This window comes from Phoenix dactylifera, unplaced genomic scaffold, assembly GCF_009389715.1.
Source record: "Phoenix dactylifera cultivar Barhee BC4 unplaced genomic scaffold, palm_55x_up_171113_PBpolish2nd_filt_p 000113F, whole genome shotgun sequence".
Lineage (NCBI taxonomy): Eukaryota > Viridiplantae > Streptophyta > Magnoliopsida > Arecales > Arecaceae > Phoenix > Phoenix dactylifera.
Window position 1 is genome coordinate 403,287 of NW_024067685.1, and position 22,030 is coordinate 425,316.

Genomic DNA, 22,030 nt, shown 5'->3' on the forward strand with positions numbered 1-22,030 from the left:
TTTCAGAACTGGGCTCTCATAGCTTCTGAGGGAAGTCGTACGATCAGCTTCATGTCTGAAAATTGCAAACAGCATTTCAACGAATCAAAAGATAAAACGTAGAGAAAATGGACGGCAGATCGTGGCTCTGGTGTGGAAATTTCTATGGGAATGGTTGGATTGGATTCTTTTCCCATGGACGATGGCGAGAAGAGCGGTAGGATGGCGGACGCGGGATTACGTAGCCGCAAGTGACTCCATCCGTTGGATCATGAGTGGATGGTCGGTATCGCTCAAAAGAAAAAGGAAAAACAAGGAGGATCCGGTGGGATCACGTGGTGAGATGTAGTTTTCCCTCGTGAGAGTCACAGGCTTTTTAGTGTGATATGCTACTTTGCTATGCATGAGCTGTAAAACTGCCAAGCTTCCCGCATGTGGATTTGGCTTGGATGAGCCTTCTTTAGTCCATCATCTCTCTCAAATATAATCCAACGCTACCGGCAAAAAATGAAAAATCATTTGGACTCGTTTTGATGCGCTGAAAAAATCTCATTACTTAATTTTCTTGTGAAATACTTGTTAAGAGCAAATCCTTAACACGCAGGCTAGTTCGTTTTGAGGCGATCACTTTAAAAATTATGCCCAATAAGCAATGGCGGAGAAGGGCAAGGCAAGCAGGTCGGTGGGCGGCGTTGCCACTGGTGGGAGACAGGGACTGTCAGTGCGGGGGAAGGAGATGGATGGTCGGGCAAAGTAGAGAGGCTGGGCGACACTTCACAGCAGTTCTCTAGCTACCGGAAGAGTCGATCGAGGCATCTCGAAAGGAGTGGGAGGACCAAACGGTGGTGGTCCGAAGTCTTGGCTGTCGGGTGCTAATAGAGTGGGTGGCTCGAGACATTGCTCTCCAAGGGAAGACAGAGTTTGATGTGGAAGCGATGCGCTCACCGACGACCACCTCACCCTCCGATTCAAAATACCCGTGACCGAAATCTTGCTCTTACCAGCGGCTCATGGGTGGTGGCAGGCAAGTTGCTGGCCATAGAGTCGTGGGCTCCTAATTCTGTGATCAGTCTAGACGTTGTGAACATGGCGGTGGTCTGGATCCAGCTCTTCAGGCTTCCGGTAGAATATTGGTCAAGCAAGGTGATCCCGCCAATCGAGGGCAAGTCGGCCGCTGGCCGTCGATGGGATAACTGAGAAAAAAAAGATGATGGGTTTCGCCAGAATTAAGGTGGCCATCAACGCCACTACACCGCTGTTGCTTGACGTTCAGATCAAAGAGAAGGCGGGCAGCTATAGCGGCCCTTCGTCTACCAGAACGTGCCTAACTTCTGCTACGGCTAATGGCGGATTGAACATACTAAGGCGACGTGCAGATTTTCAGCACCGACAATGGAGGAGGGGCAGTGGTCCCTTGCCCCATGGTGGTGGAAACTGGTGGAGACCACGAGGAGCTAGATTCAAGCTCTGGCGAGGAGCTCTGATAGCCAATCCTTGGCCCTTGGCTGGCGGCCACAAGGATTTGGCCATTGCGAGTAGCGAAGGGGCCACCGCGCCCGAGGAAGACAACCGAGTCAGTACCCGAGTCGTCCTCCCCTAGGCCATAATCTCTGCCCAACTGCTCGAGCTCTCCTGACTCGCCGCTGTACTCAAACGGTTGGCACAAACCGACGAAGGTGGCGCAACGGCACTCCCCTCCAAAGGATCTACCGGCTGACGATGGAATCGACTCAAGCTTGGGTCGGAAGCGACTCAGGGCAGTCGCCGAGTCAGGTCAAGTTCCGACCTGTAGACTGACCTAGTCGACTTGGCGGATGATGCAGGTGGCATTGGGTAGGTCAAGGTGCAGGCTAGCTCATAAGCACTGATGGTGGACGCAGGTATGGGCCTATCTAACAAAAGGCCCAGAGCCCAGCGATTGGTTCGACCGGGGCAGGCTTGGGCCAAGCTAATGTGGGGCGGCCCGGAAGTGTGGGTCAGGCCACTTTGGGCCAGGCCACTAGTGCGGACGAGTTGGGCGCGCCTGTGGCCCTTGAGCGAAAGGTTGGGCTCGACCGGGGTCTAAGAGCATGGGAGTAGGGCTTCCCCTCCGCTTCTACTCCGGCATCCTCTCGGATGAGGATGGCTCCGTCGGGGGCGTTGGCGGTGAGGCCTCCAGGGGTTGCTCCAGGCATTGTGACGCCGGGAGGTCGCACCCCGGGTGGGTTGGATGCGAGGCCTCTGGGCTCCAAGCCGGATGGGGAGGTGGCCGGGAAGGAGGCCGACAGCGGCGGGCTAGCAGTTGGCCGGCCGAACTCTGGCACTGCTACCATCTCTGTGGACCACCTGTCGATGGCGAGGAAGTCGAGAACGGCAGTTTTCGAGGAAGATTCGGGAGGTGGGGTTGATGGAGAGGGGTTTGGTGATGGGCCGACCCAACTGGGGATGTGGGTGTAGGGGCCCCATGCGGCAAGGAGTAGGGGATGGACTTGCAATGCGTTGCGGAATGAAGTTCCTTGTCTTGAACTACAAGGGAGCAGCCAAGCCCTCCTTTAACACCTCATTCAAAAGACTGGACCAGGTGAACTGCCTCGGATATTTATTTTTTGTGTGAGACGTGACTTTCTGGATATAACCTTCTTCAAGCTTAGAACCGCCTTTCAGTTGCTTGGAAATCCTTTCCTATGGAGTCTGAGGGCATGTTCGGGGGTATCTTAGTTTTGTGGAAGTGGGGTGTCGCTATGGTGGATGTGTTCCACAACTATCTCCAGCAATTTGTAATGGCAATTTTGGAACCAAATGAAGCTCCTTGGATTGTGTCTGATGTATATGCTAGTACTGATTATAAGATGAGGAGAGCCCTATGGGGTGAGGTCACCAACCTTATTTCTCAAGAGATCCCGACCGTGGTTGCAGGCGATTTCAACTGCGTCAAGGGGCCCAATGAGAAGAAGGGTGACAGGGTCTACACCAACAAGGTAGAGAGAAGAAAGTTTCGAGACTTTTTTATGGCGAATGGGCTGGTGAATCTCGAATTTTTTGGGTCGATGTTCAGCTAGTACAACAACCGATCTAGCCGGGCCAGGGCGTGAGGGAGGATTGATAGGGATGTTGCGTCAGCATGTTGGATCCAGCGCTTCCCTGCCATTAGGTTCGCCATCTACCTCGAATAACTTCTGATCATTGTCCTTTCTTGATTACTATTTCTTCCAGCTCTAGTCATTGCAGTCCCTTCCAATCTGAGAAGGTGTGGCTTTCGTACCCCGAGTCTTGAGATATTGTTCGGAGGGCTTGGGGGACTCCGGTGCTAGGGGATGCTATGCAGAGGATCTCTCGTAAGTTAGAGCTCCCCAAGCAAAAGCTGTGCAAATGGAACCATGAGGTAGTAGGCAACATCTTCAAACGATTGTAGGTGGAGGCATCTATCGCTGATCTTCAGGAGAGGGAGAATAGTAGTAGTGAGCTACTAAAGGCCAATATGGTTATCTTGCGTCAAAAACTAGCTATGCATCATTCCCTCTTGCAGCAGTAGGAGGTCTTTTGGGACAAAAATCTAGAGTCCAGTGGATCAGGAAAGGGGATAGGAACACTCGATTCTTCCACCGATCAACCATCATTAGGAGGTAGAGAAACATGATCCGATCCTTAAGGGATGGGGCTGAGTAGAGAGTGGAGGAAAGTAGAGTCAGACAGATTCTAGTGACTTCTTCAGGTCTAGGTGGACGAAGAACAGTAGCTTGGGGGTGGTTGTCCAGTTCCCATTGCTAGACGTTAGGGTTGGAACGGTAGAGAATAAGGACTTGATTTGGGTTGTGGTGCACGGCGGGTGGTGGGGCCCTTAGTGGAGGACAAAGCTCTAGGGCCGGACAGCTTCCCTCCTTCTTCTTCAGAAGATATTGGTGTATCATGCGGAGGGCGGTAGTGGAGGTTGTCTGGTTGTTCTTCAATATGGCATCAATGGTTGATAACTAGAAGGTAACTTACGTCACCCTTATCCCAAAGTGCTAGAACACAACAGAGCTCAGTCATTTTAGGCCCATTAGTCTTTGCACTACTCTCTACAAGGTAGTGACGAAGATCATAGTGGACAGGATGAAGCCCTTGCTGCTCAGTCTCATTAGTTAGAAATAAAGGATGTTTGTAGAGAGTCAGAGCATTACAAACAACGTCCTCATTGCCCAGAAGATGATGTGGGATCTACAGCATACCTCAAGTTGGTGGGCTACTGATAGTCAACTTTAAAGACCACGTGATAGCACGTATTTGGTAGGATAGTGATTACGGGTATCGATCCACAGGAATTAGGTTACAGTTGTTTTTCTTTAAAAATAAAAATATTTAAAAGAAAGAGTTTGTGAAGAAAATTAAACTAAGGAATTAAATAAGAAAAAAAATGCAATTAAAATGATATTAGTTTGGGGGATACCTAGGGCATGAAATTCACCACTAACATCGGACAAGAGTTAATTGTATTTCAATTTATTCTTAGATTAACATGCAAATTAACTACAAGCTCAATAAGCATTCAAATAAAATCTCACAAAGGTAATTTAGGAACATCCATCTTCGGTCGGCATGAAATGTCTATCCTAAACTAATGTGGCAGGACACTGCATCTTCCCTAAGCATGGGTGATCTTCTATTAACTTAGTGATCATGAAGAACAGTTGTATAAATATCATATTTAAAATCACATAAATTAAATATGTGATGAAATAAAATATTCATTAAGAACAAAATAAGGTTTATACAACTCCAAGAATAGAAATCAAAAATACAAAACCCTTAGCCCTTTGTTAGGGCTGCATCCGGCCCTAGAGAAGATCAGCCTTCCATAGAATCGTGGGCGACAACAGCAGTGGCACAGCAGCGAGCTCCCATTTCTTCTTTTCTTCCTTCCTTCCCTGGATCTCTCCTTTCTTTTCTAACAATTCATTATTTTTTTCTTTGAGAAGGCATTCCCAAAAAGTCCCAAACTTCTCTCCCTCCTTTGTTTCCCGTGGGACTCCACCTCCAAAGAGCTTGTTCCGAAGAGGAGAAATCTCCTCCTTTTATAGCCTCCTCAGCCCACTGTATCACCTCCTGTGGCTGTTCCGAAGCAAGGGAGATAAGAACATGGGATTCATGCGAGAGCTGATCACGGGAAGTTAATATGTTGCTGGGATTAGCTGATCCTTGAATCACGGACGCGGGGGAGATGATCTCTGTTTTGGGATGTAGGGGATCCGGATGGCTCTGATTTGGATCCTTGAGGGGGTGGCTGGAGAAGTTGGCTCGATCCTTGGATGCAGATGACAATGTTCACGATTGAGAGAAGATGAGGATCACGGAAGAAGATGAGGATCAGGGAAACTGAAGCTTGGACGTGAGAGGATCTCGGAGGGATAAGATGGCTGGGAGCGAGCTGGGATGCGGACTAAGCTGGGAATCTGGTTGGTTGATAAGGATAGATCATGAATCGGGAGAACAGAGGAAGCGGATGGGATGAAGTTTGGCTGATTCAGAAGAGGAGATCTGGGAGATAATCTATGGAATCAATCTAGAATGTTGGGTGGAACGTTGGAATTGGATTCGGTCGGCTGGAATGAGCGTGAATAGGCTGATACTTTGTTCCAAAGCTGGGGATAATGTGTTTGGATTGGGTTGGGAAGAAGTGAAGAGCCGTGAGCTGGGGATTTGATCTCATCCGGAAGAGGAGTTCTGTTTTGAGGCAGGGAATGATGTGGATGAAGCTCACGGCTGAGAAGACCTGATCCTTTGATGCTGGGAAATTTGTGGGATGGAGTTTATCCCGTGGGTGGTGATCTAGCGGGAAGAAGCTGAGAGATGTCCGGGACGTTGAAGTCACTCCAAAATGCTAGGAGGGATTCCTTTGGCTGGGAACAGGGGACTCGTCCACCGATGGGCAGCTGGATGCGGATGAAATTCTGTTCCGCTGGGAGAAAGGATTGGAAGCCACGACACGGGAGGGTTGCTTGATCTTATCCGTGGGAGATAGAGTCAATCTGCAAACGGGATGAAGGCTGGATAATCTGGGAAGTGATAAGAACATGCTGTTTCACGCGGAGGGGAAGAAGTTTGGATGCACTGGGGTCAATCCAGAATGGCGGGACGCGTGGAAAATTTGGTTAGATACTGAAATCACTCGAGGTTGGCTGGCAGCTGGGATTGGAGTTGCTTGGGATTTTGTGGAAGGAGGGAAGGAGCTGGGATTTGAGTTTATCCCACGGGCGAAGAGGAGGGGAGATGAGCTGGGCTCTCTACCGAAATGCCAGGAAGGTGGAGACGGGCGTGAGGGGAAATCTGGAGGTTGGGATGGAAGCTGATCTATGGATGTGATAAGGAGTTTGGGAGAATGAAAGAGAAGGCTTGAACTCGTTTTGTTAAGCTGGGAGGTTTACACGGGCTTCTGTTCTTTGGACATGGGGTTATGTCTGTAATGAAGAGGTTCATTGGCTGGTTGACGTGGATGCAGAGGAGCTAATGTGTGAGAGGAATTTTAGGAAGGTTGGACACGTAGAAAGACTTGTTTATAGTGGGTGAACGTGTGAAGAAATTGAATGCAGGTGACTGAGATGTGATGCAGAGGAGTTAGGATGAATGGCTGAATCAGAATCTTAAAGGATCTAATTCACAGGGTGCATGTGATTTGGGTTCAGGGATCATCTCAAATACGTTCCACTCGACCTGCATCTATTAGATTGGACCAAAATTAATCAAGCTTGAATCACTTTTAATAATTTATTAAAATGCAATGATGTACGGAAATATATTTTTTTTAGTTAAATTTATAAAATATGTGAATTAAAATAATGATAAGTGCTATAATTTATGCATTATTTAGCACTTATCACACCCCCAACCTACATTTTGCTAGTCCTCGAGCAAAATAAAAAAACTAACTCACTTTCGCAGGAATCGCGATTGCATTTACCGTATGCAATAAGGCTTTAAACCCCTAGGTGGCCCTAGTGGACGAGTTTTGTCTCGTGAGGGTTTCCGGCTCAGATACCCACAAACTGCTGTCGAAAGAATTTATTTTATTGTTTTATAAAATCTAATTTCAAATGCATAAGTGCCAAGAATTTCAAAAGCACACAAAGTTTTAATTACTAAGTCAGCCCAAATCCTAGGTCAGTATGCAACTTAAGTTGAAGTCATTAAGTTTCCGTTAGGAAGTTGTAAGACTTATTTATACTTGGGTGCTCGGTGAATCTGGACCATACACAAGCTAAGGCTTTAGATTCCCAAAATACTGCTAAAGCTAGTAGTTTCCAAGAATTGGTCAGATAAGACCTAATCACTGATTCAAAATCATCCTATCTTGCAGGATTTCGAGAGTTGTGGATGTTTACTTTAATACCTCATGGGCTTTATCTGTAATATTCCAGTTTACTCGAATTTTTACAACGACGGCTTTCACACTATCATCTTTTTCAAGGTCAATATTATTTTTTTTCTCTATTTTTTTTATTTAAATAAATTATGCACTTTTACTCTTGTAATGATTCCTCCGTGTAGCGAGCATTCAGTCAACACTCCCACACCAGATGGCATAAGGTGTTGGGCATCAAGACTCCCTACGGACCTATGCTCGGGTTCATCATCACAAGCCCGCTGACCTTTGACAATAGGTAGCCCTTTTCGATGTACCTGACTAAATTCACTTCTTTTTTTTTTAATAAAATGGGATAATAGTGAATTAGATAGGTATGATTCATCAGGACTCAAGGTTGCTACCAGACTTAACAACATAATGTTGAACCTAACCCTTAGAAGTGCAGGCCATGTGTGTTGTGAAATTCCAAAGTAAAAATTATCTTACAACTGCTAAAAGAACTTTTAATAAAAAGAACTCAAATTGTCTTACTCCTGACTAATCATTGGGCTTTTAGATTTTATATACTTTGTGTTTTTATTTCAGCACTAAGGCATAGAAATTAGTTTTTTTTTTGAAAACTTATTTAAAAATATAAAAAATTTCTTCAAAAATTCGAATCCTATACCCCCCAACCTAGTCAGACATTGTCCTCAATATTTTTTTAAAAAATATTATTATTTTTTATTATTTTATTTTGATGAAAATATGATGCATATGGAGGATAGAAGCATTTTACCTTAGTTGCATCAGTAATATGAGGACTCCTGAAAAAAATGCGACAAGAAAATATGCAAAAATAACCTATGAGAATTGGGTTGCCTCCCAACAAGCGCTAAGTTTAACGTCTTCAGCCAGACGCAGTACATCCTTAATTATCCCGATAAATAGGATCCATCAAATCAAGGGATTCAATCAACTGTCCATCTGCAACACATTCTATGTAAGGTTTCAATCTTTGACCATTGACGTTCAGGATACGACCATCATTGATGTCTTGAATTTCTACGCACCATGAGGAAAAACCTTTCTAACTAAAAAGGGACCATCCCACCTAGAGCGAAGTTTACCAGGAAGAGACGCAATTTAGAATTGAATAGCCAAACCTTTTGATTAGGCTCGAAAGACTTACGGTTAATGGATTTGTCATGAAAAGCCTTAGTCCTTGCCTTGTATATTTTGGCATTTTCATATGCCTCATTGCGTAACTCTTCAAGCTCGTTAGTTGAAGTTTCCGGTTAGAACCAGCTGCTGCCATATCAAAGTTAAACTTTTTAATGGCCCAAAAAGCTCTATGCTCAAGTTCTACCGGTAGTGGCAAGCTTTACCAAAAATCAGTCGATAGGAGACATGCCAATAGGAGTCTTATAGGCAGTACGATAAGCCCAGAGAGAATCGTTTAACCTTTGAGACCAATCTTTTCTATCAGGGCGTATTGTTTTCTCTAAGATGTGTTTTATCTCCCTATTGGAAACTTCAACTTGCCCGCTTGTTTGGGGATGGTACGGGGTGGCAACTTTGTGGGTGATTGAATACTTGCGAACCAAAGCTCAAAAGATCGGTTGCAGAAATGTGATCCCCCATCACTAATGATAGCTCGGGGTGTGCCAAAGCGACTAAATATATTTGTTTGTAAAACTTAACCACAACCTTATGATCATTAGTCCTAGTGGCAAGCTTCTACCCACTTCGAGACATAATCTACCCCGACAAGAATGTACTCAAAACCAAAAGAACGCGGGAAAGGACCCATGAAGTCAATACCCCAGACATCAAAAATTTCTATAATTAAAATGGGGTTGAGTGGCATCATATCTCTACGGGTGATTGTACCCATTCGCTGGCATCGCTCACAAGTCTGGCAAAAATTGTGAGCATCTTTGAACAATGAGGGCCAATAAAATCCACTTTGTAAGACTTTAGCTGCAGTTTTTCTACCCCCAAAATGTCCCCGCAGGCTTGGGTATGACAAAAATCAAGAATACTCTGAAATTCACATTCAGGCACACATCGACGGATTACTTGATCAGGACAGTACTTAAACAGATCGGGGTCATCCCAAAAGTAGAACTTAACTTGCGAAAAGAATCGATCCTTGTCCTGCTTGGACCAATGATCGGAATTTGTCCTATGGCAAGATAGTTCACTATGTTGGCAAACCATGGTGTTTTTACTTGTTGTACCTCAAACAATTGTTCATCTGGAAAGGAGTCATGAAGTGGTGAAATGTTATGAGGAGGCTCGAGAAGGATTCTAGACAAATGGTCTGCTACAACATTTGTGGTGCCTTTCCTTGTCACGAATTTCTATATTAAATTCCTGTAACAACAGGATCCATCGAATTAGGCGAGGCTTAGTATCCTTCTTTGAAAGAAGGTACGGAGAGCAGAATGATCAGTGAACACAATAACCTTGGACCCTAAGAGATAGGACCGAAACTTGTCCAGAGTAAATACTATAGCTATAATTCTTTCTTAGTAGTGGTGTAATTCAATTGCGCATCTGAGAGTGTCTTACTAGCGTAGTAGATGACATGAGGTAACTTCTCTAGCCGTTGCCTAAAACCGCCCAATGGCATAGTCAGAAGCATCACACATGAGTTCAAATGGAAGGGTCCAATTGGGAGTTGTATGACAGGTGTGTAGACAACTTAGATCGGAGTTTTTCAAAGGCCTCTTTACATGCTTCATCAAAGACAAAGGGTGTATCCTTAGCAAGAAGATTGCACAAGGATCTAGAGATTTTGCTGAAGTCTTTAATGAAACGATGGTAAAAACCAACATGGCCTAGAAAAGAATGGATTTGTTTCACAGATTTGGGATGGGGAAGATTAGAAATAAGATCAACTTTTGCTTTATCTACCTCAATACCCCTTTTGGACACAATGTGTCCCAAGACTATACCCTCTTGAACCATGAAATGGCTCTTTTCCCAACTTAGATTAGATTGGTCTCCTTACATCTTTTTAGAACCAGTGCTAAATTCTTGAGACAATCATCGAAATGAGGAGCCAAAAATTAAAAAATCGTCCATGAATACCTTCAGAAATTTTTCTACATGTCAGAAAAAATTGCCATCATGCATCGTTGAAATGTCGCGGTGCATTGCAGAGTCCAAATGGCATTCTTCTATACGCAAATGTCCCAAATGGACATGTGAAAGTAGTTTTCTCTTGATCATTGGGATACACGGCCACTTGGTTATATCCAGAATAACCATCTAAGAAATAGTAGAAACCCTGACCGGCTAACCTTTCCAATATTTGGTCAATAAAGGGCAAAAAAAATAGTCCTTCCTAGTCATGGAGTTTTAACTTCCTGTAGTCAATGCAAACACGCCAGCTAGTAGTCGTGCGTGTGGGCATCAACTCTCCTTCTGCATTTTCAACCACAGTAATGCCCGACTTCTTTGGTACTACTTGAGTCGGACTCACCCAGTTGCTATCAGAGATAGGGTAAATGATTCCGGCATCTAGCAACTTTACTACTTTTTCTTGACCACCTCTTTCATGTTAGGGTTGAGTCTCCTTTGCATTTCACGGGTCGTTTTGCATCTTCTTCTAGGTGAATGCAATGCATGCAAATAGATGGGTCAATCCCCTTTAGATCAGCTACGGACCATCCAATTGGCATGTTTATGTTCTCCGAGTACACTCAAAAGTTGACTCTCCTGTTTGTCAGACAGGTTAGCCGCGATGATTACAGGTAGGGTATCTTCGGATCCTAGAAAAGCATACTTAAGGGTTACCGGAAGTGTCTTTAACTCAAGTTTGGGAGGGGACTCGATGGAGGGGCACTGTGGCGTACTAGAAAGGGTAGGAAGAGGTTCATATCGGATACGCCAAGGATGAGAATTCATGGGAGACGGATTGTCAAGTAGGATATTGACTTCTTCTATGGCCTTGTTTAAATTAAAGTTATCAATGTCAAATGGGCTAAACATGCTTCCAAAGGGTCATCTGCCAGAATATAGGGAAGGGCTTCTTCCACAAGATCGTCCATTTGTCTACTAGGAAGCACTCATCTTCCCTTGCGGGTTGATCAGAGGCGTGGAATACATTCAGTTTGACTTTCATGTTCTCAAAATATATATCCATCTCCAGTTCTACAGTTAATACATGCATTGGCTGTAGCTAAGAAGGGACGACCTAGAATCATAGGGATCTGTTTCTAGAGATTAGGCACAGTTCCATATCAAGGACAATGAAATCAACTGGAAAATAAAATTTATCTACCTTGACTAGGACATCTTCAATTGTTCCTCGCGGTATTTAACAGATTGATCAGCAATTGCAGGGACACCGAAGTAGGCTTTAATTCACCTATCCGAACTTCTCGTAGACTGAATCAGGAAGGAGGTTAACATTTGCCCCTAAATCTAATAGTGTTCAATCAATAGAATTGTCTCCTACCACACAAGAGATGGTAGGTGCACCAGGATCCTTGAACTTAGGAGGGGTTTTGTGCTGGAAGATGGAGCTCACTTGTTCAGTTAGGAAGACCTTTTAGGGCACATGTGTCCTAATTTTCGTTTCTGGGTACAAAGGTCTTTGAGAAATTTGGCATATGATGGAACTTGTTTTATGGCATCAAGAAGAGGGAGGTTGATTTTGACTTGTTTGAATACCTCCATTATTTCTTCTAACGAAGTTCCTTTCGTGCCAAAGGAAGAAGGTGCATTCAGACACTGAGGGAAAGGAGTCTTCGGTGTAAAAGGTGTGGTCGATACTGGACTAGATGGCGACAAAGACGAGTTTGGGTTCTCTTAGGCACAGACATACTCCTGTCTTCATTTTCTTATATTCTTTTTCTCCAACCTTATTGTCCACTATGCGTCCGCTTCTTAAGGTAGTCATGGCATTGAAAGTTATTCCTAGGTTCTTCGGTGTTTAGCATGCTGAATTTTTTTTTTTTTGAAAACCATGGCTGAACCTGATCGGGTTGCCTACGTACCCCTTCACAAGGGGAATCAAGCCATACGTAGTTCTTTTAAAGTTTCAAAAATACCGCGGAAAAATGAATCAAACAATTTAATTCATGCATGCTTACAAGATCAAATCCAGAAATCAGCACATTAAGAACACATAGGATTATGCCGGAATCGTTTAAATAATTATGCTAAAACTTTTATGCATGATTAACTATCAGATCTGAAACTTAAGAACTCTATTCCAATTAATCTCCGAATATCCATCGAATAGATTCTGGAGATATCTCCGTGAGGAGCCCCAAAAGAGGGTAAAACTTTGGGGAATCGGACCTAGACCTTGACACCATAATAAATGATTAATGCTAGATTAATATCTTTTATGATGGATGAAAGTTGTGAATTGATTCTTGACTTCGCAGCCACGCACACGAATAGCCTCTACGAGAAGTACACGCGAAGTTCTGAAGGATCTTCTTCAGCAACAGTGCTAGCAGCTGCAGAATACTTGAAAGCTGAAATCTGCCCGCCGGGATTCAATCAACTCTTGATCAATTGTCTTGAAGCAGATAGAGATGAGGTTTGTAAGGGAAGTAGAGGACTCAGATCTGATCTTGAATCTTCTAGATATTCACCCTGAAAACCCTATCTAAAATGGAGAAGAAGAGGAGGAGGAGGCGGGTGAGGAAGAAGGCTGCAATGGATGTGTTTTCGGTGCCCATGTTTGACCCCTTTTAATGGCCTCCGAATTTTCATTCAAAATTCGAAATTTATTTTCAGAAAACCTCCTTTAGTTGGCACATGCAAAGAAATAGGAACAACCCAAATCAGATCTCAACCAAATCTGATTTAAATTCAAATTTTAAACATATGTGCAAGAGGGGAGGAATTTGAAATCCATGCAGCAGAATTTTCCTACCTCTTGTCGCATATATTTCATTTGAATTTTGAATTTAAATGATTCAGAGGTTCACACACCAGCTAGGGATGTATGAAATCATTTAATATATTGCTTAATGTTTGAATTCAAATTCAAACAACAAACAATATCGCCATGTGTCAAGCAATGGGTCCATGCGCCATTCAATAATTTTGGTTTATTTAAAATTCATGAAATCCAATTCCATGTCACCACTAATTGCCACATCATCTGAGCCTAATCCTCTTGGTTTGCACCTAATCAAATTTTGTCAAACCCGGATTAAAACAAAGCAATTTGGTTGAACCCAATCTAATCAGGTCAGACCCTGATTGAGCTCAAATTGAATCCAATTCAATTTTTGGCTCATCCAAACTCAATCAAATTAAATTAATTACTTTGTGTTGGACCTAATCCAATTAGGTCAATCCCCAATTAAGAATAAATTAATTTAAAATTAATTTGATCAGCTTAAGTCCTTTTTGGTTCTGACCTAATCCAATCAGGTCAAAACTCTGATTGAGCCCAAACTTGAATCTAATTCAATTTGGCTCATCCTTAGCACAATTACTCAATCAAATTAAGTTTATTAGTAATTTAATTACTAATTAATCCTTCAATAATTACTTTAATTATTCTATACGATAATTTGTCAATCAAATTGACCAAATTATCTCTGAATGATTCTTAATCATTCATCAGCTTTCTTGATCAATCAGGAATCTTCTATGCGTGTGACCTCATAGGTTCGAACCTAAGCCGGTAGTATAGGAACAATTTCCTACACTAATCGATGTGACCATCTAGCAATGGTATCCGACGTCCGCATAGGCCGAATATATGCGAAGCAAATATTCTGGAATCCTAAACTATGGTTACTATATAATTCAATCCCTTTGACTTCTAATGCCAGGATGACTTAGAGCTTACTGTCAACCCTATAATTAGTACATCCATTATGTGATTAACTTTAGATATCCTGTGACTCCTCACTGGGATTACCCTGGCCAAGGTTTTGCTAAATTAATCACAAGACATTATCTTCTATTTTCAGGAGGGGTCAATTCCATCTTGACTCACAACTGACTACGCAAGTACTTGACTGCACCCAGTGACCTTCCGTCACTGAATTAGAAATTCAGGTAGTCCGGTACCAAAATACAGTGAGTTGTTTGCTAGTCACAGGTCGCGGTCTCAGGTCAGAGGGCCAAACTTATACCCATATCCACTCGGAACATCTCTCGACAGTAGAGCATTCCGAAATTGGTTACATTCAGTGAAATGTACTCCTACACTTCACCTGTGTGGCATACCAGTATCTCCACACTCCTTGGTTAAGAGGATAACCAATGTATATGTCACACAACGACCTAATCTCGATAATGCTGTCGTCCTAGTAACAACATATCATTTGGTCGCGAACAAGTTTAAGGACTCAAAGATAAATCCTCCTTTATCATAACATAAGTCCTAAGAACTTCATCATAATAAGAGTTCATTTGAAGATAAAATGATGAATAATGCCAAATAACACTTTATTAATTTATCAATTCAGTTACAAAATTCAATCATCAATATGCTGACGATTGACATTTAGGATACAAATCCCAACAACTCCCACTTAGCCTAATGCCAATCGGCACAGTATCTAATACCCATCTTCGACTTGTGTTCGTCGAACTCTTTGATACCAAGGACTTTGGTAAATGGGTCAGCCAGATTTTTTGATGTGTCAATCTTCTGAAGATCAATATCACCTCGATCGATGATCTCTCGAACCAGGTGGTAGCGACGTAGATATGCTTGGTCCGCTGATGTGCTTTGGGTTCTCTTGCTTGAGCTATGGCCCTAGTATTGTCACAAAATACAGGCACTGGACCATCAATAGAGGGTGTCACTCCAAGCTCGATGATGAACTTCCGCAACCATACAGCTTCCTTGGCGGCATCAGATGCTGCGATATATTCTGCTTCACATGTAGAATCTGCCACTGTATGCTACTTGGAACTCTTCCAGCAGATGGCCCCACCCTTAAGAGTGAAGATATATCCTGACATGCTCTTACTATCATCTTGATCTGACTAAAAACTTGAATCAATATATCCCTCAAGTTTTAAGTCAGAATCACCATAGACAAGCTACTAATCTTTAGTATTTCTCAAATACTTAAGGATGGTTTTTACAACCTTCCAGTAGTTGCTACCTGAATCAGACTGGTATCTGCTCACTACTCCTAGTGAGTATGCCACGTCTGGTCTAGTACATGTCATGGCATACATTATAGATCCCACTGCCGAAGCATATGGAATTCTATCCATACTCTCTCTTTCTTGAGGGGTTGTCGGACAATCCCTTTTAGAGAGGTTAATTCGATGGCCCATCGGAAGATAGCCTTTCTTGGAATTAATCATACTGAACCTCTTCAGTATAGTATCAATGTATGTGGATTGGGATAATCCAAGCAATCTTCTAGATTTATCTCTATCGATCTTCATCCCTAGGATGTAAGATGCTTCTCCCAAATCCTTCATGGCAAATTGAGATGATAGCCAAACCTTTATTCGTTGTAATGCAGGAATGTCATTCCCGATTAAAAGAATGTCATCCACATACAAAATAAGGAATATAATAACTGAACCATTTGCCCATTTATAAATGCAAGGTTCCTCTTCATTCTTAATGAAGCCATATGTTTTGATTACCTTATCAAAACGTATATTCCAACTCCGTGAAGCTTGCTTTAATCCATAAATGGATTTTGGAAGCTTGCACACTTTAGACTCATCTGCAGATGTAAAACCTTCAGGTTGTATCATATACACTTCCTCTTCTAAATCTCCATTTAGAAATACGGTCTTTACATCCATTTGCCAGATTTCATAGTCTAAATGTGCTGCTATCGCAAGCACAATCCGAATGGACTTGAGCATTGCCACAGGAGAAAACGTCTCGTCATAGTCAATACCATAACGTTGACGATAACCCTTGGCAACCAGACGGGCTTTATAGGTCTCTACCTTTCCGTCTGCGCCTCGTTTTCTTTTGAATATCCACTTACACCCTATGGATTTAATTCCTTCGGGTGGGTCAACTAATGTCCAAACATCATTGACCTTCATGGATTCCATTTCGGATTGCATGGCTCCAAGCCATTTATCAGAGTCATATCTCTGCATTGCATCCATATATGTGATCGGATCCTTATCGTTTTCATCAAGTTCGATAGGATCCCCATCCCGGACCAAGAAACCGTAGTATCTGTCCGGCTGACGTGGTACTCTATCCGATCGCCTTAATGGTGCATCTAATATGGGTTCTGGATCTGATCTAATCAAATCCGACTCAACTGGTTCAGTAGATGGTGTCGGATCTTCTACATGTTGAATTCCTCTAAGCTCAACATTAGAGCTATTTGTTCCTTCACCAAGAAATTTCTTTTCTAAGAAAATTGCTCTATTGCTTACGAACAACTTTTGTTCTTCAGCAAAGTAGAAGTAATATCCTTTAGTTTCTTTAGGGTAACCAACAAAGAAACATTTGTCAGACTTGGGTTCAAGTTTGTCTGTCTTCAAACGTTTGACGTACGCCGGACACCCCCAAATCCTAAGGTGAGAGAGCATCGGCTTGCATCCAGTCCACATCTCATGTGGTGTTTTATTTACAGACTTACTTGGAACCTTATTTAGAATATAGAAGGCTGACTCAAGAGCATATCCCCAAAAGGATATGGGCAGATTAGCAAACCCCATCATGGATCGAACCATGTCTAACAGAGTTCGATTTCTCCTTTCTGACATACCATTATATTGTGGTGTACCAGGAGGAGTCCATTGGGAGAGAATCCCATTTTCTCCTAGATATGTCAAAAATTCACTGGAGAGGTATTCACCTCCTCGATCTGATCGAAGAGTTTTAATACTCTTTCCAGTTTATTTTTCTACTTCATTACGATATAATTTGAATTCAAATGATTCAGATTTATGTCTCATTAAATAGACATAACCATACCTAGAAAGGTCGTCTGTAAACGTAATGAAATATGAATACCCACCTCTAGCATCTGTGCTCATTGGCCCACATACATCAGAATGTACAAGGGTCAATAAATCACTGGCTCGTTCACCTTTTTTGGTAAAAGGTGATTTGGTCATTTTACCAAGAAGACATGATTCACAGGTTGTCAATGATTCACAATCATTAACATCAAGAATTCCCTCTTTACTTAACCTGTTCATCCTGTTCTTGTTAATATGACCTAGCCTATGATGCCAAAAGTAGACATCCGTGACATTATCTATTCTAGGGCGCTTATTGGATTTATACATTACATGAACAGGCTGTGACAAAATGTAAATGCCATTACTCAGAATTCCATTCATTACAACAACACCATTCCAAATGACATTGCAATAATCCTTTTTTATTGATATTTTATAATCATTTTTGGCCAAAAGGCCTACAGAAATGATATTCAATAGAAAACTTGGACAATAGTGACAATCACTAAGGACATTTACATAAGAGCTGAATTCAAGTTTAAGAATTCCTAAAGCTAGAACTGGAACTAGTCTTCCATCTCTAACATTCAGGAACTTTTCTCCTTCTTTAAACCTCTTACTGACTTGGAGCCTCTGCAACGAATTGCAAATATTAAAAGGACTACCGGTATCCAATACCCAGGTCGAATTATCACAAATAGAAAAATTGCAAGGTGTTATCATATAAGTACCTTGATTGGCAACTGATTGCCCACTTTTCTTAGGCCGGTTCGGATCGAGGGATGCAATGTAAAGAGGACAGTTCCTCTTCCAATGTCCTTGCTTCTTGCAGAAGAAGCACTCCGCCTTGCTCTGATCAACCTTTTTTATTCTTTTTCTGACTAGGCTGAGCATGGTGCACCTGTTTCTTTTGGATTTTATTTTTCTTTTTCCCTTTCTTAAAGGAGCGACCCTTGGATGAACCTCCCACTAAGTTCACCGTCTTCTTAAGAAGTTGGTGATCATTCTCAAACATCTGTAGTAACCCCAATAATTGGTGATAATTCACTACAGGTTTCGTCATACGAAAATGAGTGAGAAAAGGACGGTATGATCCAGGCAATGAGTTTAGTATGGCATCCTTCCCCAATTGATCATGAAGGAGAAAGCCAAGAGAGCTTAGACGCTCGATCAACTCAATCATGTACAGTACATGATCAGTTACCGAGGTCCCATCTTTTATTCGGGCACTGAAGATGGCACAACTAGTTTTGTGCCTCTCAACGTCGTCAGAAACGCCGAATGATTCATTCAACACTTGAATGATATCTTCCGGCTGCGTATTCTCAAAACGCCTACTAAACTCATCACTCATTGCTGCCAACATGATGCATCGAACAGTGATCCGGTCACTGAGCCACTTCTGATAAGTGTCTCTGGCCGATCTTGATGCATTAGCAGCGGGTTGCTCAGGTGCTTGATCCGTTATCACATAAAGGATCCTCTCATGCTCTAGCACTATTTTCAGTTTCCTATGCCAATTATTAAAATTTGGACCAGTCAACTTGTCATTGTCCAACAATGAGCGAAGTGACAAATTAGTGGCCATTTTTGCATAAAAAAAATTTGGCTATTAGTATATGAATTGACTAAACTCAATAGACTTGGACTTTAGTCTAAAGGTACTTCCACTATTTTATACAAATTGGTAGCCTCTACCTCTAATTCAAAAAATTACTCCTAATTCTTTAGTGGGCACTAGAACCCAATAGATCACATATAGGCCCGAGTGTGGCTCGGCCAACCCATATGCACCTATTGGTAGGTTCTTAACCAATTGCTTCACCAAGCAACTTCTAGTGATGATTTTGCCCTAGGTTTTCCGGCAGGCGTGTGGCGCCTCCATCGAATACCCTAGTCAGGTCCAACCATTAAATGATAGGGTTAAGTTTAATCAACTAATAGACGACCAAGCCCGAGTGTGGCTCGGCTCACCTGACTGCCTATTTAAGGTACACTTAACTCATCATATATTGAATGACAATTCCAATGCTTGATAAGTACCAGGCGTGTGGCGCCTCCTATAATTATCAAAACATTGGACCCATTATCACCCAACTTAATGGGAGGCTATGACCTAGTTATCCCCATAACCATTTCATTTTAAAGACCTAATAATTTTAGAGGATTTCATAATTATGATAGATGAGAAGATCCGGTTAGTCTAATTTCTCCCACTGACTTCACCAAATCAGATTAGACTCAAACCGCTTAAGGAGACACCTAAATCAGTCATACTGATTTTTCTTAAGGCATGGGCTAACTCGAATCATTAAGTGATCCAATCAAAATGCGATTGACCATGTCGGCCAGGTAAGTAAGATCGGTGGAAGGAATATGTCATTAACTCGACAAAAACGAATCAGTGCGAGTAGCTTCCAATTAAAAACCACCGGTCAAAATTGCCAAACTTACCTTAGACACCGACTGGTTAATCAATTTCGATTTGATTACTCAAATGACTCGGGCTATACCTCTGAGCCTAAATCAAGTTCCATCTTGGTCTAATCAAAGACATGGACTTCTAGATATTCACCCTGAAAACCCTATCTAAAATGGAGAAGAAGAGGAGGAGGAGGCGGGTGAGAAAGAAGGCTGCAATGGATGTGTTTTCGGTGCCCATGTTTGACCCCTTTTAATGGCCTCCGAATTTTCATTCAAAATTTGAAATTTATTTTCAGAAAACCTCCTTTGGTTGGCACATGCAAAGAAATAGGAACAACCCAAATCAGATCTCAACCAAATCTGATTTAAATTCAAATTTTAAACACATGTGCAAGAGGGGAGGAATTTGAAATCCATGCAGCAGAATTTTTCTACCTCTTGTCGCATATATTTCATTTGAATTTCGAATTTAAATGATTCAGAGGTTCACACGCCAGCTAGGGAAGTTATTTGATGTATGAAATCATTTAATATATTTCTTAATGTTTGAATTCAAATTCAAACAACAAACAATGTCGCCATGTGTCAAGTAATGGGTCCATGCACCATGCAATAATTTTGGTTTATTTAAAATTCATGAAATCCAATTCTATGTCACCACTAATTACCACATCATCTGAGCCTAATCCTCTTGGGTTGCACCTAATCAAATTTGGTCAAACCCGGATTAAAACAAAGCAATTTGGTTGAACCCAATCTAATCAGGTCAGACCCTGATTGAGCTTAAATTGAATCCAATTCAATTTTTGGCTCATCCAAACTCAATCAAATTGAATTAATTACTTTGTGTTGGACCTAATCCAATTAGGTCAATTCCCAATTAAGAACAAATTAATTTAAAATTAATTTGATCAGCTTAAGTCCTTTTTGGTTCTGACCCAATCCAATCAGGTCAAAACCCTGATTGAGCCCAAACTTGAATCCAATTCAATTTGGCTCATCCTTAGCACAATTACTCAATCAAATTAAGTTTATTAGTAATTTAATTACTAATTAATCCTTCAATAATTACTTTAATTATTCTATAAGATAATTGTCAATCAAATTGACCAAATTATCCCTGAATGATTCTTAATCATTCATCAGCTTTCTTGATCAATTAGGAATCTTCTATGCGTGTGACCTCATAGGTTCGAACCTAAGCCGGTAGTATAGGAACAATTTCCTACACTAATCGATGTGACCATCTAGCAATGGTACCCGACGTCCGCATAGGCCGAATATATGCGAAGCAAATATTCTGGAACCCTGAACTATGGTTACTATATAATTGAATCTCTTTGACCCTAATGCCAGGATGACTTAGAGCTTACTGTCAACCCTATAATTAGTACATCCATTATGTGATTAATTTTAGATATTCCGTGACTCCTCACTGGGATTACCCTGGCCAAGGTTTTGCTAAATTAATCAAAAGACATTATCTCCTATTTTCAGGAGGGGTCAATTCCATCTTGACTCACAACTGACTATGCAAGTACTTGACTGCACCCAGTGACCTTCAGTCACTGAATTAGAAATTCACGTAGTCCGGTACCAAAGTACAGTGAGTTGCTTGCTAGTCACAGGTTGCGGTCTCAGGTCAGAGGGCTAAATTTATACCCATATCCACTCGAAACATCTCTCGACAGTAGAGCATTCCGTAATTGGTCACGTTCAGTGAAATGTACTCCTACACTTCACCTATGTGGCATACCAGTGTCTCCACACTCTTTGGTTAAGAGGACAACCAACGTATATGTCACACAATGACCTAATCTCGATAATGCTGTCGTCCTAGTAACAACATATCATTTAGTCGCGAACAAGTTTAAGGACTCAAAGATAAATCCTCCTTTATCATAACATAAGTCCTAATGACTTCATCATATAAGAGTTCACTTGAAGATGAAATGATGAATAATGCCAAATAACACTTTATTAATTTGTCAATTCATTTACAAAATTCAATCATCAATATGCTGACGATTGACATTTAGGATACAAATTCCAACAGGCATTAGCTTGTTCATGGTGAACATCATTCGGGTGAGTCTCTTGAGCCATGTACTGCCCTCTCGGGTTATTCACTGGTTAGCTTAGAAGCTTGCCCTAACTCGCTAGCTGCCCTAGCTGGATTTCTAATTTGGCAATAGACTGAGTGTGGGAGTGCAACAATTGTGTATTGGCTTCGAGTCCTTGAAGGGCAGTCAAAACTTTTTGCTCAAAAGCCATATCTCTTTGGGGTGCTGGAGGGGGACATGTTGAAATTGTGAATAGTGAGTAGGAGGACGGTTCGGATGAACATTTTGGAATGGTTGAAAGTTTTGGGAATAGGTTGGGAGTATTGGAAGTCTGCTGCTTCCAAGAGAAATTTGAAATGGTTAC